We start from the raw sequence: 397 nt of genomic DNA on the forward strand, positions 1-397 counted from the left end.
TATTGTGTCAACCTGACACAATCTACATAAGAGAGCACGAGTTGAGGGGATTTGTCTCGGGGAATTTAATTGGACAAAGGAAAGTAAATCACAAAGATAGTTTTAACAATTGAGACAGTAAGTATGGGACTACCCTTTTAATTTCTAAGATAAATTAAAATCAGGTAAGAATAAATCAGTTGAAAATCAATAGTGCTCTTCATTGGTGTATTTACTACTTGTGTTTAATCACCATTATAACTCCTCCATCATCAAGAATTTCTGTAACCAGTTTACTTAGCTTTAATCGTTTGTAGACATATGCATGCTCACTGTAGCCCTGACAATAAAGCCTGAAATGAAGATGTTTACCACAGTCTTTGTCATTCTCTTCCTCTGCCTCTGCCTCTGCCTCTGT

At 36.0% G+C, this 397-nt stretch overlaps 1 protein-coding gene across 1 annotated transcript in view; it reads right to left on the bottom strand.

Moving 5' to 3' along the window:
• The window catches only part of LOC119585879 (signal recognition particle subunit SRP68-like), a gene marked incomplete in the record, with an annotated part of 16,756 nt that overhangs the window by 13,133 nt on the left and 3,226 nt on the right, over positions 1 to 397 (bottom strand).

The sequence above is a fragment of the Penaeus monodon genome, chromosome 20 (genome assembly GCF_015228065.2).
Source record: "Penaeus monodon isolate SGIC_2016 chromosome 20, NSTDA_Pmon_1, whole genome shotgun sequence".
NCBI classification, from domain to species: Eukaryota; Metazoa; Arthropoda; class Malacostraca; order Decapoda; family Penaeidae; genus Penaeus; species Penaeus monodon.